A 15,717-nucleotide genomic window follows, 5' to 3' on the forward strand; every position below is an offset into this window, starting at 1 on the left:
TTGAACAGGGTGCTTTTTACCCCCTCGTCCAAGTCACTGATGAAGATGTTGAACAGTGCGGGCCCGAGGACCGAGCCCTGGGGGGCCCCACTGCCCGCATCCCTCCAGGTTGAAAATGACCACCACCACCACCACCACTATCTGGGTGCGGCCCTCCAGCCAGTCGGCGACCCAATTGACTGTGTGGGTGTCAACACCACAGTCCCCAGTTTCTTAATGAGAACGGGGTGAAAGACAATGTCGAAGGCCTTCCGAAAGTTCAGGAAGACTATATCCACTGCTACCCCTGCATCTAAGGATATGGTGATCTGATCATAGAAGGCCACCAGGTTGGTCTGACAGGACCTGCCTCTAATGAACCCTTGTTAGTTGCCCCTAAGCATGAAATCCCCTGCTGGCCCCTCGTGGATGTGTGCCAGCATAATTTTCTCGAACAGCTTGCCTAGGATCCAAGTAAGGCTAATTGGCCTACAGTTTCCCGGGTCCTCCTTTTTCCCCTTTTTGAAGATGGGAACCACGTTGGCCCTCTTCCAGTCCTCTGGCGCCATACCAGGTGAAGGCCACAGTGGGCTGGGTTGGGGATACACTTGTGGCAGAGGGCCCTGAGCTGAGCCAAGCCACGGTGCCCGGCAGCACCTCTGCCGCAACCCTCAGATGTCAAAGTTCAGAGCCCCCCAAGCGCAGGGCACAGGGGCAGTTACCCCAATTCACCATACCCTAGGGACAGCCCTGAGTCTACCCACAGTTTTTTGCATTGTTGTGGCTAATCCCAAGACAAGGAAACCCTATCCAAAACCTGGATGTAGAACTGGCTTTCTGGTCCGAGCGTAGACCTGGCGGCTCTACTCTGATGCCCAGCACAAATCGTGAAAGTTTTTGGTGATTCCGTTGATGCCTTTCTACAATGAGGGTGATGATATATACCTGCCAGCAGGCATGTGGGCAGGGTTTCTGAGTTAGTATTTGCTTAGCACTTTGTAGGCATAACATGCAATCTCACTGCCATGTGTTACTATTGTAATAATCAGCACATCACTCATGACGAGTCTACAATTAAAACATAGCTGCTAGTTTTGCTTATGATGCCTGGTTAGAACTCAACTCTGATTCCTGAGTTGTTTGTAAGTTTAAAACCGAAGGAAAAAACCTTTTGTTCTGAAAAGAGACAGCTGTGACTGAAAGTTGGATCTGCTGAGGAGTAAGTTTTTAGGTTTTTTTAAGATGATTTTTCCATACAAACCACTGAATATAACCATCCTGTTTTCTATACAGGATTAACCACTGAATATAACCATTTTTTAAAAAAAAGAAGATAAACTGTACCATTAAGGTATTAGATCTGAAAAGCAGAACCAAGAAAGATTACATGCATTTTGGCCTGGTGACCGCGTTTACTGTAAGCAGTAGTTATGCATGTTTCTACCTTTAGATAAAATTGGAGAGCACAGGGTTGTTCAAAATGAAGAACAATAGGTAGGGGTTTACCAAATTTGAGGGCAGATCCCAGGGCTGGCTGCAACTTTTTTTTTCTGGGCTGAGCACAACCCTGTCCCTGCCCCTCCCACCCCCAGCTTCTGTTTGGCTAATGGGCCCCAGCAGTTCTGCCCCTCCCTGCAGCTTGCCAGATGGACCGAAACTGTAGCTTAATTTCCATGATTAAGTCCAGGGAAGCTATTAATCCGTGCATTAAGTTTGGAATAATGGCTTCCCTGGGTTTAATCAGGTTAATTAAACTGTAGTTTCAGGCCATCCCCAAGCAGGGAGGCTGCAGGCAGCTACACGGGGTCCTGGACTGGTTGTGTCAGGCAGCTGGGAGGCTGCAAGCAGCTTTGCTGGGGTCCGTGGAGCCCCAGCTTGGCTCTTTGCTGGCAGCAGGTGCATGCATGCAGGGAGCTGGAGTATGGCTCTGTGGGCCTCAGTGCAGCCACTTGCAACCTCCCGGCTGCCTACCGTGGCCAGCCCCAGACCTCAGTGCAACTGCCTGCAGCCTCCCTGCCTCCTTCTAGGAGCAGCCCCACCCTGCCCCCTGTTTCCCCCCACCATGCTTTCTTCTTTTTGGTAAATTGTGCCTTCTGTTTGTTTGTGTTGCAGTGAGCCTGCCATTTTTCATGGACCTCACCTGATTTTACGTTTTCCGCAACTCCCCCCCCATCACCATTTTGGTAGGTCCCTAACATTAGGACTAAGAGATCTGAAAGAAATGTATGTGTGTATGGGGAAGAGTATCTGTTCCTATCCAAATTCTTTTACCTAGTTGTTTAAAACAGCTTTGGGGTGCTGTCAAACCAAAGGAGTGACTTGTTAAAGCCAAACCTGATGATTCAGTTGGAAACATAAGGCTCCTCGATTTTGACTGTAAGGCCCAGCTCTGCCTTAGGGGTACTTTTGAAGTTGCTTTTTAGCCTGAGGAAATGCTAGGAGAGACCCTTTGTTAGCTCTGGTGACCAGTCATGTACCTGAATGGAGGAAAGAGGAACTTATTGGAGCAATCTAACCACTGAATACTTTTTGTCTGAGCAGTCTTCCTCCTATAATGAAGATGAGATGTTTCTGAGGTGCTAGGTAGAGGGCATGAACAAGGTGTGTGGCTTTTAATCCTTATAAAACCTTTAAAGTCTTTCCAAGGGGGGAAAAAGAACACATGGGCTGTATTCATTTTTATCCGATTAGGCAGAAGACCTCCGACATGTTACAAGGCAGGCCTGAACTTGTTCTCTGTTTTTGGTGAAGTTGCTACAAGACTATTTATCTCATGTCCTCAGGGCTGTGTTGTGTTGCTCAGCTCTGGTGCTGCTAAAAGGGAATTTTACTACTGAAAGAACTGCTCTAGTTCAGGGGCTGCAAACCCTCATTGAGAGCAGTAGACATGTTGCATCCTTTCATGAGGCAGCTCTTAAAACCTGAGCTTAGTTCTTAGGAGCTGCTAAATAATCCCACTAGAGATATGGTCTCTGCAGGTGACGTTCTCCTTTCTGTACCTGTGTGGAAGTCCACCATTGGAAGACAAAGATGATTCAAAAGCTGTGTATGGGACACGGTATGTTCAAGTGGGCTACCAGGTCATTTAGGATTAGAATGGGTTGTCCATGAAAAAAGAAAAAGCACTTGTATAGCAGTTTGTAAACCCAAAGATCTTAGGAAATACTACAAGCTTTACACATACGCGCTCTGGAATCACTTCACTATTGCTGTTGTGCATTCATCTTGGGGTGATACACAGAAGCCTATTTAACAGCACATCGCCATGCTATTTTACAAACTAAAAAGGAATGTTGCTTCCTATTAAATCTCACAAAGAATTTTAGGTAGGCATAAAATACCATATGCAGGTAGCCAAAATAATTATTACCATACCAATTTATATATGTGGTAATAAGAATTACCATACCAAATAATTGCCATACCAATTTAGACAAAATAACAGGGCCGTCATCTTATTCTTGTGAATGTTGTTAAGAGATTTTTAAATGCTCCAAGCAGTTGGACTTTGAATTTACCTTTTTTTCCTGGAACACCAAACATTCCTCACAACATGGAGTCACATTGCATCAGTACCAAGTTAGAACAAAAGTGCCACCTATTGACACTTGGGATTTGGGATGTTCTGTGGGCCTGTCCCTTCCAGGTACTGATAGGCCCCTGTTTGGGTGACGATGAGATCCCCCAGCTCCGTATGAAGGCCAGTATATAGCTACTTGGGGTATCCAGTCTGGTCTGGGCGTTTTGCAAGACTTCTGTGCAATGCCACCATTTACTGTATTAACCAAACTGGGCTCTGCAGCTTGTTTTCCCAGTTTCTTAGACACTTCCCTTGGCAGTCTATTTTTTGTGTGAAGATAATTTCATTGGATGAAACTCTCTCCTTCAGAGAGGACCAGCATGAAGCATGCGTACTTCTTAAGCCCTGTTTTACAGGCTTTGTGCTGGCCCTGATGAATCTCACCCACTGAAGAGAATTTTTCCTCAAAGTTTGCCTTAACTTTTACTTTGATATCTTCTTCCACTCAGTGGAGCTACAGTTCAGGTGAAGTGTTAATGTTCTGGTAGCTTTGAAAATCTTTCACAATATGAAAACATGAAAAGTTTCTGCAGATTTCCATTTTAGATGGAAGCTCTACATGTTAAACATGTTATCATTTTGGGTTTCCCTCTGCCCCCCTCACAAGCAACAGGGCAGCTTTACAGCATCACATCTTTAATAAAAGTACTTTTTGCTTCTTGCCCAGGAGCTGTGACAGCAAAATATTGTTCTGAAACTGTTTTCTGCCAGCCTTGGAGTCATTGCAAGCCACCAAATGTTAAGTGAGTTTTCTTCTCTATCCCTGGAATCTCTTGAGAGAATCCAAACCCCCCCCCCCCAGGCCAATACATCTTTTAAATCAGAGCTTTTTCAACAATTGCTCTCCTAGGCTTCCTCAGGATCCTGGAGTACCCTGATTTTGCATAGGCTGGAAAAATAGACAGTGAGCTTGGCTGGCTCTGGAGGGTGTAAGTTTACAGCAAGGTAGGGCAATAGTTCCTGAGCACTGGGATTGTGGAGCATGTCAAATACCTGAGGAGAGCTGGTCTGTAACTTGGGCTGGATCCAGGACCTCTTAAGTCTGCGTGATCTTTTTGCTGGCTTAATTAGACAGAGAATTGAACCCTGGTTGGTATTTGTGCTTCTTGCTTCCACTTCATAAATCACACTATAACAAAAGCAAAAATCTATCTATTAAATACGACTTGCTTTAAGAAATCTCTGTAGCCACCCCAGGAATATGTGCTGATTAGAAATAAGGGCAGGTGCCCTTTGGTTATTTCTGTAGGATGTGGTTCAGGCTGACAAAATGAGAATCATGAGGTAGGCCGTGTCATGATGGCAACCCAATTGAGGGGTTTGCTCTTTTACGTGTAACCTGGGTGCACACGAGTATGTGCTCCCCTCTCCAAATAGAAGAGACGAGTGGCCAGCCAGGAGTGCTGTGGGAGGGATCTGTTCTCTATAAAGTCAGGCCAGGACACAAAAAGCTTAACTATATACAGGTTTATTAATATACATATAACCCAACAAGTGATATTAATAAATGCATACAATATATAGTTTTACATATAAGGCTATATTCTATAATTGATGACTAGGAAATTATACCACAACTAATGGGCTCAAACCCAGCACAGGTTAGTAACTGATCTGAAACAGGTAAGTATAGGTAAGTGTGCGCACACATGTACATGCACACATGCACACGCATGTTAAGCAACTCACATTAGAAATAACAAAATATAAGGCGCTGCCTACAAAATATGAGGCGCCTGCACACCCTTCAGGGTATCATCATCACTGTGAGTACTGGAGACTCCCCTTTGATGCCAGGGGCCTTGGCACAGCTCCAGAAGGGGAGAAAGAAGGGGCCTCAGTACCTCTCAGCCCCTCATGGGCTTGCTGGGGACCCTTTCCCCACAGGGCCCTCTGCTAGACCCCCTTCCACAGGCTTACCCCAGTAACTTACAGCCCCAATGGGCGATGTGGGGTCCCTGTCACCCCAGCCAGGGTTTCTTTCAGCAGAAGCAGGCTCCCAGCTCCTGTGGGGCCTTCGAGCCCCTCGCAGCCCTGTGCCCCACTTTGGGCACCGAGGGCTCTGCCCGCTGCTCGTGGCCGGGGGTCAGGCTGCCTTCTGCAGGTCCAAGGCCCAGGTCCCTGCCTGGGACCTGCTGCGCACCGAGCATGCACATGAGTCATGGCCACATGCCTGGAAATGGGGGACCGAGCCACCTAAAGCGATAGCCAGGGTTGGAGTCCCACCAGACTGTGCTGCACTGCACTGCCAGCTCCAGGTTCCCAGGCTCACGCTGTGGGTTGCAGACCTGAGCTGCCTCACGCAGCTCCAGGGTCTGAGGCTCTGTGCATTGAGTGGCTGGAGACCTGAGCTGCTGCACAGCTCCCAGGGTCGCGGCCCGTGCGCTGCCCTTCACACCGACTGGGGCCGAAGCCATCCTCTGTTCCTGTCTGGTGAGAGGTGTCTTCAGGGGCTCTTCAGGGCAACAGCATTCACCTGCTGGGCTGCTCTTCCCCAGCTTTCTTTTCCGTCCCTTGGCACATCCGGTGTGTGCCGGGCACACTGCTCCTCTTATGCTCTCTGGAGGCTCCGCCCCCAGAGTGCGGTCAGACCTGCAAGACGCAGGCTTCAATCAGGTCCGGGGCTCTTCTCCCCTCCTCCCCCACTCCAGGCAGGGGTGGGGCTAGCCCCTCAGCAATTACCTGATTGGTAGACATGCTCCACCAATCACAATGAAGCTTCTCCAAGCCGTGGTATGCCGGGCTGTCAGTAAGTCTGCCACATATGAACAACACTTCGGGGAATAATATGAGTTGTGAGTGGTCAGGTTTTATGGTAATTCATACTGTGGTGAGAGGACTCTTGCCCTAGGGTGTTTTTAACTAGAAAGTTGCATGAAAGTAGCGTATTATCTTGAGCGGTTGTGTTAACCCTGTATTGACCACAGTTTTGCATTCTGGGTCATACACAGTTCAACATCGTTGTATATGAAACTTGTAGGGCTAAAAGCAAGGCTTTGTAATGCTAAAAGTGAGGCCGTGTCTTTGTCCTTTCTCCTCTATTTCATAAAAGCGGACACAGCACTTACGAGATGGCTGGGAGGGAAGAGGGGTACTGGTACTGTGTGAGGGTTACTGATAAGATATGAAGCCAGCTGAATCCAGTCAACCAGGGAGTCTCGTCAACAGGGAAACCTTGAAAGTCGGCATGGATTGTGTTTGTAAGATAAAGAAACATCTTGAGACAAAATATATGAGGCAAATAATTCACGAGAGTTCAACTTCGATGTTCACGCTCACAGTGCCGCTTGATTGGATAGAATAGTGAATTAGTTAATAGAAGACTGGGTATTTTTACGAGCATGAGCTAATCACGAACTAACGCTGTCACCTTGAAAAGTATAAAAAAGTATGATAACTAGTAGGCGGGGTCCATCTCCCAAAGAGGCACTGCGCTCGAGCAAATAAAGATTCTGTATTTGATTTTGGATACTTGCTGTGCCTGATTATTGCCCCAGCCTAGAGCGAACTGCACGTGGCTTTAAGAGCATAATTTGTAACAACATCATGCCATCAGATCTGTGCATAAGTCATTATAAGACCAGAGTTTATTCACAGTTAGATGAAATGATGTCAGTCACAGATTGTCCCAGTCAATACTCTTTACAAGGGCTTGGTTGACATCTTGTCACTTAGCTGAACTCGTTTGGGTAGTATTAAAACTTGGCTTCATTAGCAAGATTACATCAAGTACCTAGCAATGAGTAAATGATTGCTTATTGCTTTACCCTTTGATAGGGCATTGTCTTCACAGTTTTGGCTTTGTTCAGATATATCCAAAATATTTAAGGACACAGCAAGTCCAGAGGCCTCTTAGGAGTTCCTTTTGGTGAGATGGGTGCTAGCCATCTTTGGGCTCAAGCAAAGCAACCTGAGTCCCATATCGCCTGCAAGTTCTGGAGCTTGGTAGTTGAGCCTGTTTAAGTGTCCTTACCTTGTGAAGGGATTGTCAAGGGGTTGGAGACAATTTATAACTGCCCCAGCACTGAGGAGCAGTAGTGTCACTAGGGGTGGGCAAACAGGACATCAGTCCCTGATGTCACATCAGGATGGGCACAAGCATGGCAGCGGCAGCAGCAACTGCTAGCTTAGCCACCACTGCACCCCAGGGAGCAGAAATTGCTTGTTACAGCTTCTCCAGAGGAGAATTCCTATGCTTGCAGGCTGGGCCCCTAGAAAGCAACATTAACACACACGTCTTGGGGTTGGGAATCTCTCAAGGACCTAAGGTTGCTCTGCAAGGAGCTGTGGTGTTTGTCGCTGTTCATCTCATCTGACCTCTCTTGCCTGTGACTTCCCTTCTGCTCTCTTTGGCCTGTTCAACCTGTAGGCCCAATGGGGAATTATCTGCTCCTGTGTTTGTACCATGCTTAGCACAATGGGTTCCACATTTCATTTGTGGCCTCTGGGCAATCCTGGAATTATTTTCCTTGTTTGGATTTCATTAAAATCAAGTGAAGTTTAGCCATTAGCTTTCAGTGGGTGCATCTACTTGAGAGACTTACTGTGCATTAGCTTAATAACACTGCTCAGTAGCATGTCATAGCAAAAAGTGTGCGAATAGCCTACTGTGCAGTATTATTAGGCTAATGCGCAAGTAAGTGTCACTAAATAACCATGCGCTGGCACTACTGTGCAGTAGCTCTAGGTACTGTGTATTTAGTTAGTACTTTATTAAGGAAGAACTAAACTAAATGCGCAGTATCTAAGACACATTAATGAATGTGTAGATGCACCCTGTAAGGAGCAAAGTCAGGCCTTTAATGCAGAGCTCCCCATTTGTTTTACTTCGCGAGAACTGTGCAAAGATTGAACAGACCACAGCACCTTAATTTGCTACCCACCACTGAACTTTTTTTGTTGTTGTTTTAGAAGCTTTGGATGCAGATTATGCAAAATTACAATTTTTTCACTTGGATTGAAAGCCTGGGAGAGCTGAATGCTTATTACACAGGTGGTTCATACAAGCCCAGGTGCTTAAGTAATTGCATGGAGCTGGCTGCCAAACATACAGGCTCTTCTCTAGAGGAGGGTTGAGTTTCATGTGCACAAGGAGAAAGGCCAGCAGCTGCCAAATATGCATAGCATGGGAAAGGGAGAGATATGATGAATGTAAAAAGTCCCGCATGCTTAATTGGTGAGAAACGGACAAAAATAAGCTTGTCTTCCTGCTTGGAGTATTTGACAGTGGCCTGTTGACCTTTTAAACACTCCTATAGGTCTGCTTCGATGCCAGCCTGTGGTGGGGTGGCTGTAGGAGCTGTGTGGCTTCTGTTGTGTGAGTGATTTACAAACGGGGTTGCAAATGGAGCTTTAATTTCTTTTCAGGTTTTAAAATGTATTTTAATAGATCCTGCTTCTGTTTTTCCAGTGAGTCCATGTGAGTCAATGGAGAGCCTGTGAGACTGACCAAACTGGCATACTGAAGTCCTCTGTTCCCAAAACCACTGTCACCTGGGGAGCAACATGGCACCATAACTGTACTTCAGTTAGCTGGATCATGGATTTCAATTCAAGTCTTGGCTTCCTTCAGGGAAACAAAGGTGCCTTTTTGTGCATGTGGTGGTGGGTAGGGAAGGGGCCACTGGGAACAAAACAGAGACTATCAAACTCATCTTGTGCAGGGTGCTTTGTAACAGCAGCAACTTGGCAGGGATTGGAATTGGTAATTTGAAGGCAAGAGGTTCCATATTATCAAATCTCTGATCCACCCATTTATCCTTAAAATAGATTGTCTCCTTAAATCCCCATCCTTGACACAGAAGCAACTAAATTGCATGCTGTTCAGAGGGTCAGGCAAAGGTGTGGTAGGAGGGAACACAAAAGGGCACTATCTCAATGCTGGTCTTCAAAAGTAATACATCTCTGAAGTGGACACAGTGCCCTCACTGCACTTAGAGCTGGCTCTGTAGAGGTGGTTTGTACCTTGCTTTTCTGAGAGCTCATTAGCTGCCACTCAGGATCTGGCTTTGCTGCTACTTGTTTTCCCATGGTGGACAAATGAGAATTGGTTCCTTGTTTTCTTTATAAGCATCCCTCAAGTGTTTGTGCCTAATCATGTTCCCTTTCACTCTTGTTTTCCTCAAATGGTATCCAGTAAAACAAAAACTAGACGAAAAAGTAGCTCTTTTGAATTTGCCTTTGATCATACTATACGCAGTTGTCTTGTAACTTTAAATTTTAAAAACTCTCCCTTTCCAGCTAAAAATCCATTTTGTTACATTCTTCTTTCCCTAATGATTACAGTCACTGACAATAATTTGTGCTAAATGATTTGAGCAGCCCTGGGAGTTGGAGTGTTTGGCTAGTTCTGGAGCTTCTAACAGGTGAACAGGCCCATTTGGCAAGGTGTATTTTAAAAAAACCCCACACAAAACAAAGTGTGGTTTCTTTATTTTATTTTCCCCCATTTAGTAGGGCTGTGGGAAGCTTCAGGTGGTGATTTGATTAGGAGGAGATTTGGCCCAATTCGGTGGCTGAATCTCCAAATCCAAATCGAATCAGGGGACCAATTAAAAGGTCCGAATCGGTTCGGAGCTCTCTGAATCTTCAGAAAAGATTTGGAGAGCTTTGGTGATTTGGGCAGTCCCTGGTGGCTGCAGCAGGGACCTGCAGTTGAACTCGGAGCTGGTAAGTAGGGGGCAGGGGAGGAGGGGCTGAAGGAAGGGGGAGGGAACCATGGGGCGATGGTCCCATCCCTTGCCTGCTCCCTCAGCCCACCCCCATGGCTGCCCTGCCTGCCCCAGCTCCTGGTGCTGTAAAACCCCCCAGCTGAGCAGGTGCTGCTGGGCAGGGGGAGATTACCGCTGCCCACAACTGCCCCATGCTATGTGGGGGGCTCTGCGCAATTCCTGCCCCCACTGCGGCTGCTCTGTCTGCCCCAGCTCTGGCCCGTTAAGAAGAAAAACACTGAACACCCTCCCCCTGCCCAGACTCACCAGCTTCTGCAGGGGCCTCGGGGCTTTGGGGGGCTTGTGGAAGAGCTCCCAGTGTGTTGCAGGGAAGTGGGGGGCAGCAGAGATTGCCCCCCACCAGGCAGCATCCAGTGAGTGGAAATTTTTATTTATTTATTTTTCCTTAAAGGGCCAGAGCTGGGGCAGGTGAGGCAGCCCTTGTGGGTCTGGGAGGGCAGGGAGGGTTGGGGGAATTTTGGCAGAGCCCCCCATGCAGTGTGGGGCAGTGGGGAGCACCCCCCACCTGGCAGTATCCTCTGAGTTGGGGCTTTTTGTTTTCCAAGTGCCGGGAGCAGGGATGGGCAGGGCAGCCATTGCTGGGTGGAGGATGGCTCTGGATAATTTGGAGATTCAGCAACAGCCAAATCTTCAAATCAGATTTGGCCAGATCAATTCGGGACAGTAATTCAAATCACTGAACCAAATTTCTGTCCCCTGAATTGGCCGAATCTGAAGCAAATACTAGCTGCTTCACACAGACCTACTATATAGCTCCAAGCCAAGTCAGCAGAAACTACCTGGGTCTTCAAACTAGAGCTGTAAGTAGGTTTTAATTGGCATATAAAACACCAATGTTAAGCAGAGACAAATCATAAAGGGTGAAATTAATTCCCAAGCAAATGCTTAAGTTGCCAAAGAGCAGTGGACAGGTCTGCAGAGTCCAAAAAATCTTCGGGCTGGCAAAACCAGGACCGTACCGTATTACAGCCAGATCCTGTGACGGGCAATCACTTTGCCGGGAAGTTTCTACATTTTTTTTATATGCTGGGGTTCATTCATTAGTCTTGTCTGTGACAGCATTTTTTTTATATGAAGTTCATCTCTGGCCATTTCCATTATTGTTTCCAGAGCCAAAAATGTTTTCACTGGCCCAAGTGACTTGGTGGAAACTAAAGAAGAGGACAGAAGTGAAATTCATGTAAAAAGAAATACTGTCTTGAGGATCTGCGGGCTCATGGGTCACATACCAGCTCATATAAACATCTGAGTTCCTGGTGCTTCTACAAATGTGAGAGGTTCCCTGGTCTGTTTGCAAACAATCACCCAACTGATGCAGATTTTGATTTTATGTACAGCAGAGCAAAGACTACATGCTACCTTCTGTCCATGCATTATTTAAGATGAGAGGGGTTGGACCTTAGGCCACCATAATCATGATTATTAAAAATAATGTAATGACCAATTGCACAGTCCAGGGGTGGGATGTTGTCTAGAGAGATACAAAATTACAAGCAATGAGCCCCACAGAAAGGGAACACAGCAAACACTGCTGTGCTATTCCTTGGTTTTCCACCCTTGTAGCAGGAGTGGGGGGTGGGAAGGGGCCACGTGTCCATTTACTGTTAAGTCTGTATCTTTTCCAGTGCTCCCTTTCTTTGCCCATGTTCACTTGAGAGAAAGGGAATGTGGGGCTTTTATCTGCTCAGTGCTGCTTAGCCTTACTGATGTGTACCTGTAGGCTTTTCAGGCTGTTTCACTGATATGCACAGCTATTACCCCATGTAAGGAATTTCAGGATCATTGCTTTAGCAAGGAGTCCTGGTTTGTTTGGTGTGGCTAAACTGGGATGACCAGCCAAAGGGGTGCAACTGTGAAAGGAGAGTTGGGATGTAGCCTCGCTCTGGGCCCATCTACATATGCATTTATGTTGCATTAAATTTACTTTTAGCAGGAATAGTCTGACATTTACACCTGCAGAGAGATGACTTGGGACTAGATTTAGTCCCATCAGAGCAGCCTGCCATGTGCCCCTGTGGCCCCTGGGGGGAGCTCTAGCCTCTGTTTACATGCTGAGGCCAGAGGCTGCTGCCAGCAGTTGGCAGCCATCTTAAAATCACACCCCTGCCCTCTGGTCCCAGCCACCCCCCCTTCCCGGGAGCTGTGTGCCAAGCATAGGAGCAGCATGCTGCAGCTCCCTCCCTGCACCACAGCTGCTCCAGCTCCAGCCCCTGCCCCTGCCAGCAGTGGTTATTGTCCCACTGCTCCAGCTTGGCCCTGTCAGCAATGACCAGAGCCCTGCGCTGCTGCTGGTCATGGTGCTGGCCATGCTGGCTCCACTAGGCCCCCCTGCCCAGGCCCCAGGGCAGCCACGCGCCCGCCAGCCGGGCCTAAGGCACTGACTGCAGGAAGCTCTGGCAGACCCCTTCCTCCTGCACTCCCCAGGCCAGCCTGCCTGCCCTGCCATCCACACCCCACAACTCCTTGCCCACCTCCAGCACCACTCCAGGGCACAGATTTAGGAGAAACCATGCAAACTTTATTAATAAAACAAACCCCCCCATCCCTCCTCCCTCCCCCCTCAACGAACAAAGCCCCCTTTCCCCTCCCCCCACATGCAGTGCTTCTCCATCATGCTCCCCACCAACCAAAAATAAAAACCCCATTCCCCAAATTTGAAAGACACATCAGGTGTCTGACCCCACCCCTTAGTCCACCTGTAAAGGGTGAAAAGTGGGGCCACTCAGGGTGGAGAGCCTAGCAGCAGGCAGCCACCACCTGAGCTGCAGACAGTTCCCCTGTGGGTCTGGGGGCTGCGGTGAAGCCAAGGGATGTCTATGGCCAGCAGGTGCTGCAGGACCTTCTCCAGGGTGCTGCCAAGGGCCTGCTGTGGGGTGGTGGGTGGTACCCAGGGGCCAGGGTGAGGGGCATGGCACAGCTTCCCCTGGGTGGTGAGCTGCTGCTCCACCAGCTCTACATGCTGCCACTCCAGGGCCGTGAGCTCGGCTCAGTGGGTATGGCATACCTGTAGCTGCACCTCCTCCTGGGTGAGGTCCACCACCCAGACCTCCACTGTGACCACCAGCTGCTGGAGTGGGTGGGTCTGATCCTGGCTATGGCTCCAGCGGCAGGTGGCAGCGGTCCTGCAGGCGCCTGTGGCTACTTCCCCACATGCACATGTTGGCACTGCAGAGGCAAGAGACAGAAGGCTTTTGTGAGCATTTGTAACATTTGAGAGCTAAGTTGATATGCTGCAGGGGCCCTGAAGGGTCTGGTCTCAGATTGGAGGTGAGCCATGTGTGGGTGCCCAGGGACCATGGTAAGCTGATCAGGCAGGCCTGGGCCCAGGTTGGTGCTGCCTGAGTCCCTGCCCCGACTTGCTCCCTGCAGGCTGGCTGCAAACCACCTGCCTCCCCTACCCCCTTCTCAGGGCAGCCCAGGACAGGCTGCTGGCCCTCCACCACACTGCCACTGTGCCCCGAGTGTGCCCCTGCTGCGTGTGCTGCAGGAGGTGCACAATGGGCTGTTTGTGCAGGCAGAGGGCTGCCTGAGCCACTACTCCTGCTTCTGCTGATCCTTCTGATGCCTCAAGCACACCTGCACTCCTGGATTGGGACCCTGAGCTACAACAATGTCAGGGGCAAGCCCAGCCTGCTCTGTGACTGCTGTTGCCACCTGGAGGGGTATCTGTTGCAGTGCTACACATTCCTACCCCTGGCTGCCAAGGAGGAGTTTGCAGCCAGGATTGATGCCTGCCTTGGCATGAGAGAGGCCCGTGCCCACTCAGCTGTGGGGATTCAGGCTGCTTAATAAAGTTCTGACTTGTGTCCCACCTCTCTGCATGCTGTGAGGAGGAATATGGGGCCAGGGTACTGTGGGTAGGCTGGGCAAGGAGGAGGGGCTGGGGCCAGGTGAAGGGCCAGTGGTGGGGTTGGAGACTGGGGCGGGGAGGGCCTTCCCTGTCCCAGTGTGGGATTTACCATGGGTCTGGGGTCAGCAAGACTGGCAGGTCAGCCCAGGGCTCCCTGGACCAGGGAGGATCTGGCTATGCCTGGTGTCTGTGGCCTCTGGTGGCTGGGGGCCAGTGCCCAGCTACAGGTCCCCCTGGGGAGGAGCTGGTGCTGCTGGCAGCCAGCAGTGGTATGGCTTGCCACTTCTTTTGGGTGGCTGTAGGGAAGGGCTGAGGCAGCTACTGGCCAGGGCTCCCCAGGCTGCTAGTGGGTGCAGAAGCCAGGAAGGAGTTCAGGGCAGGGCACTGAAGGACCATGGCCCCCTCCGCTGCTGACATGTCACTGGAGGTGCTAGGGTGAGGTGCAGGCACAGGCTCCCAGGGCACCAGAATGCAGGTCAGCTGCTGCATGAAGGGCATGGTCCTGGGGTCCCCACCAGACCGATGGTTGTGGCCAGTCACAGCCATCCACAGGTCCTTGGCTTTCACATGGCACTGCTGCACTGACCGGGAGTGGACACGTTCATGCATCTCAGCCACCAGGGCCTCATAAATGCGGGTGTTTGAGTGCCCACTCTGAATGAACTGCCTCAGGACATCCTCCTTGCCCCACAGCGCACCTCCTTCCAGGTCCAGTCCACACCCGTGTGGCTTCAGACAGATAGGCACACACAGACAGTGCTGGGGCTGGACATGGGAGAGGAGGAGGACATCCAGCTCTATGCCAGCTGACTGGGCTCCTGCACAGTTGGCCCTGTGATGCTGGCCCTGGAAGGCTGGGAGGAGCACCCTGACAGGGGCGTGGCTAGGGAGTTGTGGCCAAGTTGCTTCACCACAGGCTTGCAAAGAGAGAGCGGTGGAGGGTGAGCAGCAGTGGGGAGCACATGCTGGTCCTGGTGGTACAGCCAGCAGCACGGGGCTGGGTGAGGGGTGTGGCAAACTGCAGTCCTTTGCAGCACTCGCCTGTGGCCCAGCAGCAGCTCTGGAGAGGGACAGATCCAGCAAATGCAGCTTGCAGGATGTCCAGGGGGGCACATGGGGTCTGCTGGGGTGCAGCCACAAGCAGCTCCTGCTGGCAGCTAGAATGTGTGCTCCAAGGCATAAAATGGCTGCAAGCTTTTATACCCTGCAGCTAGGGACTGCCAGAGAGCAGCTCAGCCCAGCCCAGCAGCAAAAGAGGGGGCCAGGCAGGAGCCCTGGGATGGGCTCTGGCTGGCCCCTTAGTTGCTGGGCAGACCAGCCAGGAAGCTCCCACATTACTGTGCAGTAAGGCATCTACATGTGCATTACTGCACAGTAACTAATTGGGCATAAATTTGATACCTACATCATGCAGGTATTGAAATTAAGCCCAAGTTGGCATAAATTGCCATAGTTGCTGTGTAGTGAGGGCATGCACATATAGCTACACATCTGTACTGCACAGTAATTTATGTTACTGCACCGTAAATGTGCACATGTTAATGCACCCTCTATGTATGAAAAAGATTCTACCATAT

General features: G+C 49.6%; 1 protein-coding gene across 5 annotated transcripts in view; it reads left to right on the plus strand.

The window, feature by feature from the left end:
* ARHGEF9 (Cdc42 guanine nucleotide exchange factor 9) overlaps positions 1–15,717 on the plus strand; it is a 327,093-nt gene that overhangs the window by 9,339 nt on the left and 302,037 nt on the right. The window contains exons 1-3 of one of the 5 annotated variants that reach the window (XM_019540349.1): positions 4,221–4,302; positions 4,410–4,504; positions 8,970–9,141. The gene's annotated coding sequence lies outside the window, so the exon portion shown is untranslated. Of the gene's footprint in view, positions 1–4,220; positions 4,303–4,409; positions 4,505–8,969; positions 9,142–15,717 lie in introns of those variants that run through there. The other 4 variants (XM_019540353.1, XM_019540352.1, XM_019540351.1 and 1 more) reach the window with 4 other exon arrangements.

Source organism: Crocodylus porosus, unplaced genomic scaffold, assembly GCF_001723895.1.
Source record: "Crocodylus porosus isolate Cpor-Errol unplaced genomic scaffold, CroPor_comp1, whole genome shotgun sequence".
In the NCBI taxonomy this organism is placed as follows: Eukaryota; Metazoa; Chordata; order Crocodylia; family Crocodylidae; genus Crocodylus; species Crocodylus porosus.